Source organism: Monodelphis domestica, chromosome 4, assembly GCF_027887165.1.
Source record: "Monodelphis domestica isolate mMonDom1 chromosome 4, mMonDom1.pri, whole genome shotgun sequence".
NCBI classification, from domain to species: domain Eukaryota; kingdom Metazoa; phylum Chordata; class Mammalia; order Didelphimorphia; family Didelphidae; genus Monodelphis; species Monodelphis domestica.
In genome coordinates this window covers 164,016,604-164,035,216 of record NC_077230.1, presented here as the reverse complement: position 1 = coordinate 164,035,216, position 18,613 = coordinate 164,016,604, and the positions used below count along the sequence as shown (strand labels likewise).

Here is an 18,613-nt window from a genome sequence, read left to right as displayed (position 1 = left end):
TAGACTCAAATCATTAGCATTCTTACACAGTAAAAAGTTGTGCAAGAAGAGATAGAAAGATATTCCATTGAAAATGACCACAGTTAGAATAAAATACCTTAGGAGCATGTCTGCTAAAACAATCCCAAGAACTACATGAATATGAATTATACAATTATAATTGTATACAATTATAAAACACCCATTACACAAATAAAGTCACCATTACACAAATAATTGGAGAAATGTTAATTGTTCATGGATAGGCAGAGCCAATATAATTAAAATGACAATTCAATTTAATCTACTTACACTGCCAACCCTATCAAATTACCCCCCAAAAAAATCTTATTGGGCTAGGAAAAATAATAACAAAATTCATCTAGAAAAACAAAGAATAGGAAAAAGTTAATTTAAAAAAAGGAAAATTGTTTGGCAGTGTCAGATTTTAAAGTATAATACAAAGCAGTAAAAAAAAAAATCTGGTACTGGCTAAGAAATAAAAAGATAGGAAAATCTAGGTGGCTCAGTGGATTGAGAGGTAGACCTAGAGACGGGAAGTGTTAGGTTCAAATCTAGCCTTAGACACTTCCTAGCTGTGTGGTCCTAGGCAAGTCAATTAACCCCCATTGCCTATTCCTTGCAACTCTTTTGCCTAGGAACCAATACTTAGTATTAATTCCAAAATGGAAGATAAGGACTTTAAAAATAACCAACATAAATAAATAAATAAATACATAGATAGATAGATCAAAGGAAAAGGAAAGACATAAAACAAACAGTAGTGTAAGATTATAGCAGTCTTGTATCCAGGATATTAGGATAAAGCATCACTATTTGAAAAAATTCCTAGGATACCTAGAAGGTAGTTTTGGCAGAAACTAGGTAATGAGCAATATAATATACCATTCACTAAAATAAAACCAAAACAGATACATGATCTATACATAAAAGGAGATATCATAAATGAATTCGAAGAACAAGAATCATATTACTTACCAGATTTACAAATAAGAGAAGAATTTGGGTCAACAAGAAGTGGAGAACATTATAAGATGTAGAATGGATAATTATGAGTGCATTAAATTTAAAAGATTTTGAAAAAATAGATGTTGTTGAGATTAAAAAGAAAGCAGAAAACTGGGGGAAAGTGGGGAATTTTCTTAGCCTCTCAGATATATTCATAGTTTAGTTCTTTTGTCAAATTCATGGGAATAAGAACAATCTACCAATTGATAAATGGTCAAAAGACATGAACAGACAATTCAGTCATATGAAAAGATGCTCTAAACACTATTGGTCAGTGAAATGCAAACCAAAAAATCCATACCCATCAAATTTACTAAATAACAAACAGGCAAAATAATAAAAGTTGGAGGGGACATGAAAAAGAAGGACCACTAATAAACTGTTGGTGAAAATGTGAACTGATCCAGCTCTTTTGTAGAGGAATTTGGAATTATGTCTAGAGAACTATAAACCCTTAGAACCAGTAATAAATGCCATTGTTTGGTCTATTTCCCAGGGAGATCAGGGAAAAAGGAAAAGACTTTATAGGTTCCAAAATATTTATAGTAGTTCTCCTGTATTGATGTCAAGGTGATGGCCATCAATTGGGGAAATGGATAAACTAATTATTCTTTATGATTGTGATGGAATACTACTGTGCCATTAACAACAATAAGCAGAAATTTTTTTAAGTTGGAAAGAACTATGTAAGATTATGAAGAGATTATGAGTAGAACCAAAAGAATATTACATACGGCTCCATATTTAATATCTGAATAATTTTTGAATGTTCACCTCCAGATAATGAAATGAAAAATGGAAACACAATAGACAATCTATATATACATATCTGTTTGCTGGATGATGCCTTCTATGATGTGAGGAGGGAATGGAGGAGATGAGATACCTAGAAATAAATTATATTAAAGAGAAATAAAATAAAATAAAATAAAATAAAATAAAATAAAATAATTGGATGACTTCTGATATATTTTCCAATTCTGAATGTCTAGACATACATAGTCTACCTTTTTAAAGTTTGTTCAGATAATAATTTTAGCTGAAAATTTTTAATAAAGTATATTTTACTACAAATCAGATTTTGAGATAGGGATGAAATTTTAAGTGTGCTCTTCATGCAATTTCATGAATAAATTTAATAAAGAAATCTGAGAGCTACAAAAATTCTTTTAGTTTAGATTTTTAAGAAAGAGTATAAGAGAAAGCAATAGGAAAAGTATGACAAAAGAGAGCAATAGTCAATGTTGGAGAGTTGGCAGGATGACAAGCACAATAATACCCTGATGGTGGACTGTGAATTAATCTAATCATTAGGCAAAGCAATTAGGAATTAAGGAAACAAAATGACTAAAATATCTCTACTCTAACTCAGAAATCCAACTGCTATACTTATACCTCCCCCCAAATTCAATTATAACAAGGTAGTTGCTATCTACATATACCACAATATTTAAAACAGTATTTTAGTGACATAGTAAAGAACAAAAATTTAAGCAGCTACCCATTAATAGGAGAAAGACTAAGTGAACTGTAGTACTTGAATGTAAAGAAATATAACTGAATTCTAAAAAATAATGAGAATGAAAAATACAGAGGCATGAAAAGACTTGTATGAACTCAAAATAATAAAAGCAAAATAGAAACAATGTTTTGTAATAATATTGATCAAGTTTAGCTTCATAGAAAAGAAAATGTACTTAGCTCTCATTTTGCAGAGGATTCCATCTATAACTATGAAATATTGCTATACTGTCAAAATTGGCTAATGAGGTGGTTTTACATGCTGAACTACCACCTTTCCTCCCCTCCCTCTTCTATTTTCATTCTGCAAGGCTGATTTTATGTGGAAACGAAAATACAAAAATAAAAGCTATAATTAAAATACTTTGAAATAGAAAATTAAATTGAAATTAGCTTTTTCAATTAAAAAATTATATAAAAAAATAAGAATAAATAAATTCCAGATCCAAGACCAATTTTAGTGCAAAATAGCTATGTATCTCCTCTTCAACTAACAATATTTATCAGACCATTTCAGTTTTAGATTAAATAAGAAAACTCAAGGAGAGAATTTGGATGAGTAATCTTTTGTTTGACCTTTACCTCCAAGTGGGTTTTGTAGACTTCAACCTCTATAGGAAAGCCCTAAAACTTCCTCTAGCTATTCCTATATCAGATTCAGGTGGCACAGTAAGTAGAGTAGAAGTTGAAACAAGAAGACCTGATTTCAAATCTAGTCTCAGATACTATGTGGGCATATACCTTAATACCTTAACCAATGATTGCTTGATTTCCTCATCTGTAAAATGAGATTATGGTTCTTGACTCCCAAGTTTATTATAAGAGTTAGATAAAATAACATTTATAAATATTAGCTTTAGCACTGTGTCTGGCACATAATGAACACTACTCCCCTTCTCCAATTCTGAGGATTAGAATTCTATCCAAACTCTAACTTTTGCATATTTCAAAAGCATTCACTTAAATTTTCATATAAAAATTCTAACTAAATATTAGTCCTTAAAACTAAAAATCGAACAAGGAATATTAATTTGTTCATTCCCAAAGCAATATTCTATGGCATACTGTAGCAACTTAATTAAGGAAAATTTAGATACTAAAAAGGATAATGTTTAGAATGAACAAATATCACTGTTCAATATTGCCTTGGTATTGGCAGTTATCCATTTGATTTTAATTAGCAGATCATTTAAAAATGCTGATATATTGATACTTAAGTGATCAATAATTTAAAACAAAAAATGTTACCTATGTGAAATGTTACCTAAAAACAGGAAGAAGAAAACATATGAAGCATGATGTTTGGATACTTTTTACCAAATAATTTCTTTGATTCTTAAAACTGGTTTTATAGAGTAAACACAGCTATGTTTTTGTAGAAGCTGAACACATAGGGAAAAGAAAAAGACTACTCAACAAAATTGTAAGACACCTTCTAATTCTAAGGTTTTATTACCTAATGTTTCTCCTTTCAATATTAAATGAATAAAAAAATTATCAAGCATTTATTATGTACAAAGAATCAATCAATCAATACACACACACACACACACACACACACACACACAGGTTTCTATCCTAGTATAAGAAATAGTTAAAATACTTCATTTAATAAGGTATCGGGTGAAGGACAGATGTATGGAAGAGATTGGTAATCTTGAATTAGAACAAAAGTACTTAAAAAGGGCCTTAGCTCCCATAAGGAACTCTTCTAGTTCTCTGATGATAATACTTTGACTTCAATAAGGTGCACATTCAGCTGAAATAAATCAATACTATGAATCTGGCTAAAAAGCAAAGTTTTGTTTTTTTTTTAAAGAAATTGCATTCACTCAACCATAAGAGGCAGGGAATATATGCCAGAAATATAAAATAAACTTAGAAACTTCTCCAAAAACTACATTTCAGAAAGTTAGTTGTTTGTCGAAAATCCACAAGACATTTAGATTCTCACATTAACAAACGGAAAATTTTTCATGAACATATGGGAATATTCTCAAGAATGAATTACTATTTTGAGATGTATACTACTACTACTACTACATGCATACTACTCTGGCCCTCCAACCCATAAGGTAACTAGGAAATCTGCTTCCTTTGAGCTCTAAAATTAACATGACAGAAGGAAAGCATCACACAATCATAGGAGTCAAATATTTGTTCTCTAATGTTAGTGCAGAGAATATATTATATTTTATTTTGAAATTTTTCTTTCTGTTCTGTCATCCTGATTTATTTTCCCTTTTTCCCTAATGATCAGAAGGGGATATGAGACAATATAATCAAAGGAAGAAAAGGCTTCTAAGAGCAAGGCAGTGTCTCTAGGTATAATCAAACTACATTATATTAAGCCAGAGAATGTTCAAATGCCTTTTATGTATGGAGGAGTCTTAGAGCAAGCTCTGATGGAAAAGGGGATTGTCTCAACTCACCAAACTGAGGTAGGGGTTGGGAAGAGAAGGGTTCCAGTAGATGAGGATGAAAAATAAACTTAATGCTGTGGAAGAAAGAAAGAGCAACAAGCAATTTAGCAGTAAAATACACTGTAGTGGATGTTCCTTTTTGCTCTATCAGGTTTTCAGGTAATCAAGTGAATGAAATAATTTTAAAATTAAAATACTAAAAAAACTCACCTATCCAGAACTTTCACAGAAAGAATGTTTCTAGGTAGCAAAGGTTACTGGATAGCTGAAGGATTACCTCTTAAAAACATCAATTCTTTTCTTAAAAATCATAACAGGAAAACCTAAAACATGATGCTTATGCATAAGCCTTCTTATACAGTATAATTAACAATTAGCAAAGACATATTAAGCACCAGGAGATTCAAAGACAAAAATGAAATAGTTGTTTTCAAGAAGCTTATGTTCTAGTGCGATATACAAAGGTAACTTAACGTTTCCTTGACTAGCCAGGGCTGACATTATAAACAACTATTATACTTTGCTATGGTAGAATTTCGAGGTTCAAAAATATTAGATTTCAAGATCTGATATACCCAGAGCTTTCTGGATCTTATAAGGGTGTAATATTTTTCCATATTTGTATATCAAGTCTAAGTTTTGATTCTTTATCTCCTCAATGGTGGCAAGCTGATCCATTATCAATATGTCTGCCTTTAGCAGTGCATCTCTCTCCCAATTTTCTGTCATTATTCTGGGAAATTATATAAATGGGCTTATTAGAACTATGTATAAAATAAGAGTCTCTGAGTAAAGGACTTATGTAAAATGTTCAAGACAAAAAACAATTTTTTGTGGAGGCAGTTTCAGTTTTAAATAGATAGTATTTTATGGCTATTATATATGGCAAAATTATGTGATGATATTTTAAAATTTTAGTAATTACATATAAAATTAAAAAGTAGGAATAAATGATCAACAACTGTTTAAAAGTAAAAGTCATAGGAGATTGTAGTGGTAATACTGTCACTGTCTCTCTCTTATATATACAAAAACTCAATTATATATATATATATATATATTTTTTTTTTTTTTAAACCCTTACCTTCCATCTTGGAGTCAATACTGTATATTGGCTCCAAGGCAGAAGAGTGGTAAGGGCTAGGCAATGGGGGTTAAGTGACTTGCCCAAGGTCACACAGCTAGGAAGTGGCTGAGGCCACATTTGAACCTAGGACCTCCCGTCTCTAGGACTGGCTCTTAATCCACTGAGCTACCCAGCTGCCCCCTCAATTATATTTTTAAAATAGATATGAGAGAGGTATTATATTAAAGTCTTCTGTATTCATTTACATAGCATTATTTTTTAATTTAATATATAAAAGTTAAAGTATAACAGAAAGCCTAGATTTTAAATATTTATTGTATTTAAATAGATCCTGTAATAATATGTACTTGTGGCCTTAAAAATGGAAAGTCCTTAAGAGCTCTCTCTTTCTTTAAAAAGACAAACAACAACCCTCCCCCAAGACCTCTTATCTTGTCTTAGAATCAATACTAAGTATCAGTTCCAAGGCAGAAGAGAGGTTTCGCCTAGTCAACTGAGGTTAAATGATTTGCCCATGATCACACAGATAGGAAGTGGCATATCTAAAACCAGGACTTGCTCTCTATCCACTGAGGCACCATGTTGCCCCCTGAAGAGTTTTGAAAGACTTCACCCATTTGCATGTAATACAATAAATGTACCAGAATGATTAATGGACATCTTAGAATGGGTGAGAACCTGGTTCTAAGATTAGATAAGAGAGATAAAAACAAAAAAGAAACATAGCAACAACCAACACCAGAAGGATGGAGGTTGGAGTGCAGGTCATGAATGGAAGCAATGACTTAGCAAAGGAGACCAAAATGGAGCAACAACTTTGTACAGTTGCTTGCTTGAGCAAGGTTAGATTTGATGTTATACTAAGTAAATTGATGTATCAAATTAATTTTCTTAAGATTTTAATTTCACTATAGATCATTTTAGCCAGTGAAGATGATGATTAAGGAAATTAAGTAATGGTATTATCATTACTGCCTTCCATATATTTTGTAACTAACATAGTTTTCTGTTGCCTGGGTATAAATTATTTTTGGGATAAAAGGACAAGGGGGGGGTGCCTTTACATTATTATTTGGAGACATAAAATCAGGCAATGTGAATATGCAATTTTATTTGAGGGGATAAATCCATAGGAATGTCTTAAGAATACTTAAAAATTTTATTGTAGCGTAAACACATTTAAGAATAAATACAAATCAACCATGGATTTAAATTCAGGTTAAGTAACAAGTATAGTTTACAAATACATACTATCCTAGAAATGGAAAACTCTTATAGATCATTAAGTATTTTTTAACATGTTAACATTCAGTAAAATAGGTTTGGAGGCACTTAAAAAAGTAGAAATTAGTCAAAAACAATAAAAAACTTGCAAATATTCACTGAGACATTTAAAAGTACAGTCAGTATATTGTCAGTAAACCACAGTGGTTGTGGTTTTTAAATTATTCTAACATGGCTCATTAGTGCTTTAGGCAAAATAAAGTTAATTTGCTTTTTTCATTTGCTATTTGAGCATTATTGCTTTTTTTGAGTTTTTCATGCAGGACAACATATTGAAAGGTTCACCTGTTGTTTTTTGTTTTATTTTGTTTTGGGGGGTAGGGGAGTAACCAAAAAGTACAGTTACATACATGTCAGTAAATATTTATAGTAATGCTTTTTGTGGTAGCAAAGGACTGGAAAACAAGTAGATACCTATTAATCAAGCTATGGCTAAATTGTAATACACGAATGTACTGGACTACTACTAGATTACAAGAAACAATGAACATGATGAATGCAAAGACTTATGGGAACTAATGCAAATTAAAGTAAGCAGTGCCTAGAAAACAAGATACATGATTAAAACAATATAAATGGAAAGAACAAGAGCTTTGCAACTATTGATACTGAAAGTTGCTAAAGTATCTAAAACAAATTTTTCCTTAAAAGAAATATATTAGAAGACACATCTCTTCTCTGCCTTCCTAGAGGTAGGAAGCCCATGATAGTGGTTATGTCTTTCCCTCTCCTAATGTATACATTGACTTTGCTAGTTTTAATTTTTTTTTCCTTAAAAAATGACTTTTTAATAATTGAAAAAAATAATCCAAATGTTTTAAAAACTTTAAATAGACTATCACCCTTTATTCTAGACACTTTTTTCAAATATTACAGAATAAGAATGTTGTTTTTATAGAAGCCACAACTCATAATTTATAATTTATAATGACCCAGTCAAAATAAAATCCACAAGATTAAACATAGCAACACCTACGAACTGCTGACAGACTATTTAATCTAAATTTAAGACTTTTCATTTATCCTTATAAACTATCACCTTATTAGTTTCACCCCATTATTCTAATCTATTTATATCTTTTGGATCCTAATTCTTTTTATCAAATACAGTTTTCCCTCCTAAACTTAATCTACATCCTAAACTTGACCAGTTAAGATTCACATTTATTGATAAGAAATGTTTTTTAAAAGTGGTAAAGTGTAAAGAGCACTGGCTTAGGAGACATAGGAACAGGGTTCAAATTCCAGGTCTGGCACACCTACTTAACCTCTATAAGACTCTGTTTCCCCATCTTTAAAATTAGGGGACTAGACTAGAGATTCCCATGACCATTCTAGCACTAAATATATAAACCCAAGAACTGACAAGGCTATGGACCAATGATCTCTAATATACATCACTAGAGACATCTCATCAGAATGGCATTAATCCATTGCTCAATCAGCTGATTATTGGTTGCCTCATGATTATCATCTAGATGATACCTTTACATCTTCTATCTGCTTCAATTTATCAATACTTAGAGACATGAAGTGTTTCAATAGAAGCAAGAAGACAGGAATAATAATAGAAATTCTTACATGGGGTATGTAGTTAAACTCGATCTTAAATTTGAAAAGTTTTGTATTCTACATATTAACTATATAATAATATTAGTGGAGAGAAAGGGAGTGCTTTCCTACAATAGGTTCTCTTACTCAAATAATCCAGAAAATTAAATCTAACACAAGGAAATTCAATGATGAATATGCCTGTCATTCATTTAATCTCAATAATTCAGGAGTCATTAAAATTTAATAGCATATATTTACATGTGAAATGATTTTGAGACTCAATTTCATGAAGCAGAGATTGCTAACTAGTTGCTGCTATTAAAACAAAAACAAAAACAAAAACCTGAAAAGAAATAGAAGTTTAGTTTTAAATATTAGGAATAAAAAAGGTTTATTTTAAAATGTAAAAATAGGATTTCTATCCAAGTTTAATGAAACTGAGAATGTCTTTGACTTTAAGAATAAACACATTTATACAAAAATCTTATAAATCCATTTTGAATACATAACCCCCAAAGCAAAGCAAAAGATTATGTGCAAACCTATTGCTTTTTTTCAATTTTCCTCTGATATTGCAGAATTATACTTGGCTAATGCAATTTGAATTTTTTTCTCTTTTTTTTTAACCCTTTATCTTCTGTCTTAGAATCAATACTAAGTATCAGTTCCAAAGCAGTAGAGAGGTAAGGGGTAGGCAATTAGGCGACTTGCCCAGTTTCACATAGCTAGTAAGCGTCAGGTCAGATTTCTACCTAGACCTCGCATCTACATGCCTGGCTCTATCAACTGAGGCATTCAACTACCCATATTAATTTTTCCAAATAATCTGAATATGATATGCAGTCCAAAAAACATCTAACACGATTTTTTACTTCTTCCCTTATATATCCTGACAATTGCTAAGAAATTTAAAGAAAATTAAATCTGCAAAAAGCTTAACTTGTAAAACAAAATAAAATATATAGCAGGGGAAGCCAAAAGAGAAATACGTTTTGCTTTATCCTAGGATTTAGGAAGGCATTTCTAAAATAAATCCTCAAAAATTTACCTTAAGAAATTTAAGCGACTATCTAATTTACAATAAGTTATACTATTTTTAGGTATAGAAGTCATAGATCTAGGATTAGAAAGGACCTCATCTTTTTAATCCCCTTTTAACAGATGAGGAAAATGAGATCCATGGAGATTAAGTGATTTGGCAAGGACAAAGATGGAATAGATGTCAAGAGTCAGGATATGAACCCAGATCCTTTGACTCCCAAAGCTAGGATTTTGTCCATTGTGCCAAGCTTCCTCTTGAATTAAAAGGAAAGCATCAAAGATGGTTTTAAATTAAGAGTATTTTACCTATTTAAAAAAATTTTTTTTGTGTTGTTTCATTACTTAACAGGACACACTGTGGATATTTTGAATTTGTGGTTGTTCAGTCTTTTGCGGTGTGTCAACTTCGTGAGCCCACTTGGGGGTTTTCTAGGTAAAGATATTGGAATGGTTTGTCATTTCCATTTCCAGCTCATTTTACAGAAGAGGAAACTGAGGGAAATGGGGTTAAGTGACTTGACTACATAGCTAGTTGCTGAGGTCACATTTAAACTCACATCTTCTGACTCATGGCCCAGTACTTTATCCACTGTGCCACTTAACTGCCCTTAAGATATGTTTAGAAATCTGCAATTAACTGCTTTAGAAAGATAGTGGTCTAACCTGTAAATTTTAATTGCATTATTTCTTGTAAAGACAATTTAGAATGAGTGGAAAGTTTTGGCTTGCAAATAGGAAGTTGTGTTTAATGCTATTAGATAAATATGATCCACAATGATCTCCATGGACCTACTGAAATCTTATTTACCCTTTAAGTCGTAGCTCAGGGTAACATCATGTCAAGTTTTCCCTATGTAAACCAATTGTAAGGAAGTTCTTTGAATAAGATAGTATGGAAGCACATGTCTTATGTACCACCTGTATTTTAAATCCATTAAAGCAGAGTTTTTCAAACTGTTATATGGGGAGCATAAAAATTTATTGGAGAAGAGGTGAATTGGTCAAAATTATTAGATCAAGAAAAATTGCTGCAATCGTATAATCTGTTTTTTCCCTACTTAGTGAAACTAATACAACCAATTTGTTCCAACTGACAAAAAATGCAGCACAATAATTGGTTACTCTGTGCAAGTGAGCTCAACATCAGTTAGTATTGGTATATGATAAAGATGAGTTCTATTGTACACTGCCTACTGTATATGAATGTAAAGTATATGAACTCAAAGTTAAACAATCTATGGAGTCTAAAAGCATCATCATACTTTTTGATAAGTACAACACAACTATTGAAAAAATAACTCAAACATTGTTCTAGTGTGAAATTTTCCAAAATTATATTTAAATGAATTGCCTTAAAATTTCATTGATTACTTTAAAAATGAAAGAGTATCTTCTCTTGATGGAAGAATTCATATATATTTGGAAAAAAATCCATTAAAGGAGCAGAAACTAGTAGTACAAAGATAATAAAGACTAAATTAAGTGGAAGAAATATGGAAACATAAAGGAAAAAGGCTAAATCAAGGAGACAGAATCCAGTATATTTGCCACTGGGATTCACAAGTACTACAACTGAGAGTGGTCAAAGGCCAACATTTACTATATTATCAACATTTTATCTGTCATAAAATCTAATAAGTTTTAATATCTTCAAAATATATGTACAATATACTGAAAAGACAGAATTTTTCCACAGAAAAATCATATTCTTTTAAAAAGCAAATGCAAAATTCTGAAATCAAAGGTTACAGAAAATATCAAAAGGATTACTATGAGTAAAAAAGCCTTAATCCAAATTTCGAATGCTTACACTTACATCTAGATATAGCTGAAGAAAAATGAGGTCCATTATTTTAAAACCAAATTCTTCCTACTTTGTATTCTAAATGAATGAAAAAATAGAAATAGTAATTCAATTTCAATTTCTCTTTCTCTCTCATCCCATTGCATACATAACATTAAAGATTACTTAATATGCAACCCTATTGATAACATTATTAAGAGGAATCTTCAATAAAATTAAAGAATGTTTTAATGTAAATTACCCAGGAGAATTGTAGCAGACTTTGCAATGACAGAGCACTCTGTTGATATCAAGATGAAATGTAGGTTCTATAAGAATAGCTAAATGTTAACGCTCATATTATTTGTACCAAAGTTATCATGTGTATAAAGCAAGGAATGAGCAGGATGCCCTAGGTTCATATCTGGCCTCAGACACTTCTAGCTGTGTGACCCTGGGCAAATCACTTAACTCCCATTGCCTAGCCCTTAATGCTCTCCTGCCTTGGATCCCAATATATAGTATTGATACCAAAAGGGAAGGCAAAGGTTTAAAAAAAAAGGAATGAGGAATTATATTCAGTTTTTGAAGTTGTGACAAGAATAACAGCCTTCATGTATAATATAACATGTTTAATATTTCCTAATTTTAAAACTTCATGTCTGGCAGACGAAATCAAAAAATGTAAAGATCTACTTATACATTTTTTTGGATCAAGAAATGATTCTCATTTTATTTTTAAGCCTAGACAGCTCTAAATATGAAAATATTAAAAATCAATTATAATGGATTACAATGGTCTTACTCCAGCTGAACAGCTAAATAGTTTATCTTGGGATAGTGCATTGAACTAAATGTTCGACCTTGAAATTTTTCATTATGTTTTGATTTGGGGTGTTATGACTTTGAATGACTAAACAAAGTGATAGGAATTTTCATAGGTTCATGGTTCCAGAAATGGAAGAAATTTCAGAGACCAACTAGCTCCATTCTCTCATTCACAGATGAAGAAACAAAGGCTTAAAAGTTGAAGTGACTTGACTAATGCCATACTTATCATCAAAGTTGGAATTTGAACCCACAATATTCTTACTCCAGAATTAATGTATTCTCCACCATATCATGCTGTTATTTTACTACCATAATATTTTATAGATTTTGTTTGTAGCCATTATAAAGAAAGGTTGATTTCAATATATTTTAAAATATAGTATAATCATCAATAATTCATGTTTTGACAAACTGTGCCACAAATTAAGCCAACTTATCACATCAGTGGTTTTATTTTCTAATTTTAAAGTTATAATTATGAAATGACTTTTTCAATGTTATTTAATTTTGTTGTGTCTAACAGTTGTTCATTTTATGAAAAAGGGTATCAGAAATTATAAAATTAAATTTAATAAAATATAGAACAAGAAGATTATTTGTATATATTGTTTTAAATAAATTATATGTTTATAAGGTAATGGTTGTTTTCTATAAAAACAAATAAAACATAGTGCAAATTATTACATAAAATCCAGGACTACATGGTCATGTCATGTCTTTTATAAGGTTGAGCCATAGTGTTTTGCAAATAACTTTTCTTTAGTAAATATCAAGGTGGATGAAGGGGGAAAAAAAGAGAAAGTAAGCTTGGAATCCAGCATGAAATGACTTAAAAGGCCAAAAGAAAGCCTATCCTATAGACATTTTAATGTGTGCTTGAAGGTGACATTCTTATATATGAAAGGCTCAAATCAGAACTTTAGAATTTAATCTATATTATATTAATTGTAGATAAACATTCTTTGACAAATAGCAAACAGTAAGGCAAACTGAAAATTACCTCCAAGATCAACCATGCAGAACAATATACCAATCAAAAATATCTGCAAAATAGGCAAAGACTGAAACATGTTACAAAAGAAAAACATTGTTAAAAGTTCAAAGTCCTGACTATTCACAAGACCATATGTGAATTAATTGACAGATCCACAGTCTAATCTTTGTATTTATAGCTAGTTAACTGGTTAATTGATTAACTAAAGGGACTGATTAAGGTAGCTTTGCTGTTGTATCTTTGTATTCCTCAGCCACAAGAGGGAACCTCTGCCAGTTTGTGTGGGGCTCAGTAAACCCTCTGATTCCAGCACCTCTCTTTAGAAGGGAAAAACCAAGTTCAAGACTTACATGAAACACAATCTAAAACTATATGTCCTTATGGACCATCCCGCATTTCAAACAATTCAACTATTATTAATGAAGGTTTGTTTATTTTATGGGAAAGAAAGTCTCTTTCTCCAGGAGGTAGTTTCATTTTGTGTAACATGGAGAGATTGGGTCTCTCATACTTCATGTATGTCTAAAAATCTATTAATCCATGAAAAGCAGTAAAACTAAATCTTGCTTATTTTGAACATATTAATGACATCAATAAATTGAACAATTACAATTTTAAAACTAGATAGGTCAACCAAAAATGATACAAATTTGACATCATTTAAAACATTTGAAATCTATATAGTACACTTAATTTTTAGAGACTACATTTGTCTTGGCTATGCTAATACTTTGGTTATGTGTGGGACATAAGCTTTATTTCCCTTCCGTAATGTGTCTGGTTGAGGTGTGGCAATCAGAAATATTTTATTGTAAATAAACTTAGTGACCAAAACAAAAACAAAAAAAAGGGGGGGAGGGTGTAAGCTGCAGAGGCAGGTGCACAGCAGTTTGCTAAGCTGTTTCAGTTTCAAAAGAATAAAGTAAATAATTATACTGGAATCTGTTCCACTCTGGGCATTTTGCCATACAGGAAGGGAGTATAATTTATTGGAGTACTTGAACACAAATAATGCTAAATATTAAAAGAATTCATGTGGATTCAAATGTCCTAATTTTATGTCTCTTAAAAGTTCAAATTTTCACATCTTTTTTATTTAACTGTAAAATGTTCAAATTTTTATAATACTTTCCTGAAGTCTAAATTTTACTATTTTGTAGAAATCAAAAAATGTTAAAATGGAGAATATGCATTCTTCCATAACACTAGGTAATGACATTTTCACATACTAAAATGCCAGAAAATACTTAATTTGAAACAGTATCTACATTATCAAAAATAAACAAAGTTAAATAAATAAGCCAGTTTTGGGGTTGACAATCTCATGTACTCTGAAACAATAACCTTCAGTCTGTGCTAACTCTGGTTTCTGAGCTTAAGCTACATGCCTGTCAAGAACAGTGCTTTTTAGTCTTAGTTCTGCCACAAACTAGATTCTAAACTCTTAGACCACAATTTCCCTACTTAAAGGATCATTTCTTGCATCCATTTCGTGTTTAACATTCTACAAACTCTGCTTCATAAGTCATATTACACTGGTTCAATCATACAAACTCCTATGAAGTCATCTAAATTTAGTTGGATGTGGTTTTAGACAAAAGTATAAATATGAGGAGAGCTGCATTCTCCTTGCAAAAACCAAAATACTTATTTATCTCAACATTTTAGTTTAAGACATGAAAAGTCCACTTAGCTTTTTACTTTAACAGCATCCAAATTAATTTCTTGTTTTCCATTCTCTAGGTTAATATTAAATTTTTGATTCTATCATTTTAGAAAATGGACTGTGACCAAATTTCAAACTCCCAGAATTATTCTAGTTGTTCATAATAAATGAGCTAATTTATTTTAATAGATTACAAATAAATTTTTCTTTCTGCATGTGACAGTAAAGGTAGTTTCTTTTGTGAGATAAAAACTAAGGCATTTATGGATTTTGTGATATCAAATAATTGGTAATTATTTATTCCTCTTTAAAATTACATGAAAGCATTAAGGAAGGAGCAGCTATGTAAATATTTCACAAAAAAATTCTGGGCCTGATTATACCAGAAATTTCCACTTTATTCAAGTTCATTCTCTATAAGTGAGAGTATTAGACTACAATTCCATTCATAACTCTTTGATTCCACTTATAATATAAAAAAAAGTATGAATATGTACTGATCTTCACAGGTTTAAACATTTATGGTTCTACTTTTTCCATACAAGCTATAATACAATTTATTCTTTATATCTAATATTGATTAATACTAGAACACAAAAGAAAAGTATATTTATGAATCATGGATTTTTAATGTATTTTACATCACAGACCCAGATCCCAGGTCCATAAGAGTCTGGTTGTCTAAAAAAGTCTATTGGTTCTTGAAAATATTTTTAACATAGAAATGAAATGCATAGAATGACAAAAGAAACCAATTATATTAAAATTCAATTCTCCAAAAAAATTTTAAGTACAGGACATCAGCCCAAGTAACAAAATAAAATGAACTTTAGAATAAAAAATCTTTAATAAATTGGCTATTATAACTTTTAATCTATTTAATTATACCACAATATGAATATTTCAAAATAAAAAATTTAGTCGACTCAACATTGGTCACTTATTTCTACTGGTAAAGATCAGTAGTTTCAGGGAAGATATTTACTCTACAACAAATAAGAGTAGAAATTCTGGCTCCAAAAGGATCATTTAAAACAAGCATTTCTCTATTTAGAGCAAATCTAGTTGCCTAATTTAAACGATCATACTACAGGGTTTTAGATCAATTCTTTGCTATATAGATATTTAGAACAGTCTAAAAAGGTAGTCTACAATATTCTCAAATTCCTCAGAATAGAAGTAAAAATTTGGCCATGCTCTTTTTGACATGGAAATTCAAAGACAATAAACCTAGAAAGAGTATAGAAATATCTATTCTTATCCTGGCATTATTAAGTAATAGGAATCACATCTGTTATTTAATATTAAAAAATATATATAGAACATAAATAGCAAAAAAAAAAACAAAACCCTAATAAATCAATTAATACCATCCTCAGATAGATCTAGAACAGAAAAATTGAGGGCTTTTGACTTTTATTCTCTATATAAGATATATACATTTTAAAGAATCCAAATTTTAGGCTCATACTGCTATTGCTATGTTGATATGATCATGAGCTATATTTCTATTCTGGGAATTCTGAAGTTGACATTGCTACTGTGGTATGGTAAGAGAGTTCTAAATATTGCATGGAATCAAAAGGCTATTGTCTTTATTGTACATTGTAAATCTTGAAATTTCTCAGACTTGTGAATGTTAAAAATTCCGCCATCAGGGAATTCTCAATTGGAACAATTCCCTACTGGGAACATTCCCCATTTTGACTGTGAGAACTCGCCAGGATCAGAAATGGGAGGACCTCTACTTCACCCATACTTGGGACTGCTTTAGGGGAGAAAACTCCTTGCTAAACAGTGAAAGTACTTGGACCCATACTTATGGTGAGGCAAGGAGTTCTTTGAGCCATGCCTGTTTTTAGAATTGATACAATGGGATGCTAGGTATCTATAAAGGTCTGGCAACTTGTAAACTTGCCAGGAGCAAAGAAGTGAAAACTTATTCAGAGATTTTCTCTTGAGGGGATTAGTAGACTCAGCTGTGTTTTCTCTGGTTCAGACTTACTGAGGTGATTAGTCGACTCAGCTGTGTTTTCTCTGGTTCAGACTTACTCAGAGGATTTCTACTAAAGGGATTAGTCGACCCAGCAATGTTTTTAGAATGGGCAGTCCTTTAGAAAATGTCTACAGTGATTGGTAGATGTAAGGACTTAGGGGAGGTGACATAGGAGAAAACCCCCTATATAAGAAAAAGCAGAATCTCTTAGAGAAAATCCTTTTGGAGAAATCTCTTATGAGAATCCTTTTGGAGAATTTCTTGAGAGAGGCTCTGGAGAAAGGAAGCTCTTGGAGGACAATCTCTAAGGTGGTCTCGCTGGAGCTCCTCTGAGGGGACTCTGTCCCTCTGGAGGCTCTTGAGAGAGGCCCTTTGAAACAGTCTCTGGCTTGAAGGCTCTTTGAGGAGGACTCTGGCTGGAACTCTCTCTGAGGAGACTCTGTCACTAGAATCCTTGCTTAGACAGACCTTGTGGTGAGTGATAAAAGACTGACTGACTGATCTCTCTCTCTAAGACTCAGGTCTAGGCCATGTTGGCTTAAGGCCCTTCATACTTATTTCCCTTTTCTCTCTTTCTCTCTTTTCTTTAATTCCTCATTGTATTATTAATTAAATTCTCTATAAAACCCAGTTGACTTGGGTATATTCATAATTGGGAATATTTCCCTGGCGACCACCTTATATTTGATTTAAAACCAGGACACTGTAGTGAAACATTTTCTGCGGTCACAATTTACTCACCCACTCTTATATCTATCATAATTTGTATCTATCAACCATTTTAATTATTACAACATAAGGAGAAAAAATGGGCTTATATACATGCATGTATGTGTCCATCAACTGGACTTGAGCTCTGCACTTATCTATGCAATGGAATCTAATGTACCTAAAAGAAGTCCTCCAGTCTGGAACAGATTGGACTCAATAAGAAAATACACAGAAAGAGATGGTCTGGGGAGGCTATGTTACACAGTGGATAGAGTGCCAGACCTGGCATCAAAAAGACCTAGGTTCAAATCTGGTCTCAGATAGTTCCCAGTTACGTAACTCTGGGCAAATCATTTAACCCCAATTACCTATCCCTTGACTCTCTTCTCTCTTAGGATTGATATTAAGACAGATATCAAAAATATCAAAAATAAGAAAATGTATATAAATTGTTATCTATTCCTCTAAAATAAAATATCAACATCAATTAAATCATAGCTCTATCAAACTAATTAAAATTAAAATCCATTTGGGCAGGTAGCACCACACTTTAAGCACTATCAATTAACATATCAATTTCTAAATAATATCAGAGTTTTTTTAAAAGGGTAATAAAACCTTGGCTATCAATGCTGTGAAAATGGAGTAAGGTTCTCCTCTATTGAACCCATCACCCTTGCCATTAAGCATGTTCAGACCTCACTACGTTATACT

At 31.4% G+C, this 18,613-nt stretch overlaps 1 protein-coding gene across 22 annotated transcripts in view; it reads right to left on the bottom strand.

Moving 5' to 3' along the window:
* The window catches only part of PKP4 (plakophilin 4), a 285,178-nt gene that overhangs the window by 158,427 nt on the left and 108,138 nt on the right, over positions 1 to 18,613 (bottom strand). For 3 of the 22 annotated variants that reach the window (XM_056793893.1, XM_016433645.2, XM_056793896.1), the window contains exon 2: positions 4,962 to 5,026. The exons of the other annotated variants lie outside the window; for them this stretch is intronic. The gene's annotated coding sequence lies outside the window, so the exon portion shown is untranslated. The remainder of the gene's footprint in view (positions 1 to 4,961; positions 5,027 to 18,613) is intronic. 22 annotated transcript variants of the gene reach the window in all.